The sequence below is a fragment of the Desmodus rotundus genome, chromosome 3 (assembly GCF_022682495.2).
Source record: "Desmodus rotundus isolate HL8 chromosome 3, HLdesRot8A.1, whole genome shotgun sequence".
Taxonomy (NCBI): domain Eukaryota; kingdom Metazoa; phylum Chordata; class Mammalia; order Chiroptera; family Phyllostomidae; genus Desmodus; species Desmodus rotundus.
Window position 1 is genome coordinate 157,534,972 of NC_071389.1, and position 2,346 is coordinate 157,537,317.

At 41.9% G+C, this 2,346-nt stretch overlaps 1 pseudogene; it reads right to left on the reverse strand.

The window, feature by feature from the left end:
• Positions 1–600: 600 nt before the first annotated feature.
• Positions 601–1,018, reverse strand: LOC112318580 (oligosaccharyltransferase complex subunit OSTC-like; annotated as a pseudogene).
• Between the last annotated feature and the right edge of the window lie 1,328 nt (positions 1,019–2,346).

Below are 2,346 nucleotides of genomic sequence, written 5' to 3' on the forward strand. Positions count from 1 at the left end.
ATTTGTAAATAAAGGGGTCATGGAAGGATTCACTAAGAAGATGACATTTGGGCAGAGACTTGCAGAAGGTGAGGAAATTAGTCATGTTCCTTTCATGCACCTTATTGTTCAGGAAACAGCCTCCCGCACATACCTGAAATGTATAGTCACACACTCTGCTTAAAGGCAAAGTCCCATAGGTAAAGCTGATCAGCTGTCCAGAGTTCTCAGCTTATGGATCTTCTTTTTAATTTCACATTAATTCCTGAAAGTCAGGAATGTCATCCCCAAAGAATGTTAAGGTCATTACAAAAATAATCACTCTATTTATTATTATAGTTGTATAAATGGGATATATTTTCTTTAAGAAATAAAAAATTGAGAAGAAAATGCCACTTCACATATGTTAGTATAGGTCATCAGGAAAAAAATACTGTGACTGGCTTGTCTATTTGAGTCCAAGAAGATATTCTAGTCTGAGTTTTAATATGCTTCTCATGTGTTCTACGAGGTGCTTCTTTTCTGCTGCTTTTCATCCTTTCCCATATTTCATATTAGAGGATTAGTATAACCTTTAAAATTTTATTAACAGGTGTAAATCCAGTATCTACAGATTTCTTCTCAAAAGGCACCTTTCCCCATCAGATAGCCCAGCAGTTTATTCTCGTGAACACGTTAGCTATGAGAAAACTCAATAGGACACAGACAAATCCAATGAAGAGAGGAAGACATCTAGTGAGTTTTGGAATGTTTGGTGCATTGGATTGACCTAGGGTTATGAAACCTTAACTACCCATTGTAAACAGGAGGCTGAATGTGAGCCCTTCTGTAACATATGGCCCATGCCCAACAATCACAGAGCCAACACTTGGGGGTTCAACAGTAACATCATAAATTATTCCTCCAGTGATGAAAAAGTAAGGCACCACCACCAGAGAGTACAGTGTCATGGCCAAGGGCATGTGCACCAGGGCAGCTTCTTCAGCTTCAGGTTGTGACAGTTGAGCACTAAGAATGGGACTCGGTACAATGTCTCCATGTTGGTGGTGGCGGTAAGGCAAGTTTGTGTTGTTAATGAGTGATTCAAGTGGAGATGTTCAGTAGGTAATTGGATATACAAAATTAGACTTCAGGAGAGAGGCCTGTGCTAGAGACATACATTTGAGAGTCTTTATTACATAGACAGCATTTAAGCCCTGAGACTGGATGAGGTTGCCAAGGGAGTGAGCATGGGAAGAAAAGAGAAGAGGACCAAGGGCTGAGCTGTGAGGCTCTCCAACATTGTGAGGTCTGAGAGAGACACGTAACCTTAAGATAGCAGTCTCCAAACTTTTTGGCATCAGGGACCGCTTTCATGGAAGACAATTTTTCCACAGACCAGGGAAGGGTGGGGAGTGGTGGTTTCTGGATGATTCGAGCACATTACATTTATTGTGCACTTTATTTCTACTATTATTCCATTGTAATATGTAATGAAATAATTATGCAACTTACCATAATACAGAATCAGTGGGAACCCTAAGCTTGTTTTTCTGCAACTAGATTGTCCCATCTAGGGGTGGTGGGAGACAGTGACACCTGAAGTGTGTTGCTTATGTCCAGTCTACCCTGTAATCTTGTTTGGTTGCTTTCATTAGAGAAGACACTGCTTCACAAAGACAGGATATTGGAAATGGAAGCAGGCTTTTCACTGCTTTTGTGGCAATCAGGATATTCCATCTTGACTTTAATCCAGAACGTGTGGAGATTTGAAGTTGTCTCAAACATACTTTTATGGCCACTGTCATTTGCAATCTCAAGCAGTTGATCCTTTTCTAGCACAAAGTCGATTCACCTGGCTTATTCACAAATGGGTTGAGGGTCCATTCCTTCCCAGTTCAGGGTTCTTTTGTGGGTGGGAAGTAATGCTCAAACTCTTCTGAAAGCTGAGACAGGTGACCATGCACCAGCTGGGAGAAAGAAGGCCCTGGCTCAGTCTCCTTCAAAATCTCTGCTAATGTCTGAAACATGTCAAAAATCCCAGTGCTCACTCATCGTCCCCATAATTCCAGCGTGGCTTTGAATGCAGCCACCTTACCTGCCAACTTGAACAGTTGTTCTCTCCTGAAGTGACAGATTGAGTTCATTGAGCAGGTTGAATATGTCACACAAGTAAGCAAGTTTTGTGACCAATCATTCTGTGTCACTGAAATATGCTGCCAGTGGTGACTGTTTTTCTAAAAGAAATCTCTAGAGCAGTGCTCGTGACCTAAAAACTCTGGCCAGCGATCTGCCTTTGGAAAGCCACCTGACTCCTGTGCATGAGAGAAGACGTGTGCTCGGCATCCATCTCCTCGCAGAGCTGCATGAACAGATGTGAGTTAAGGG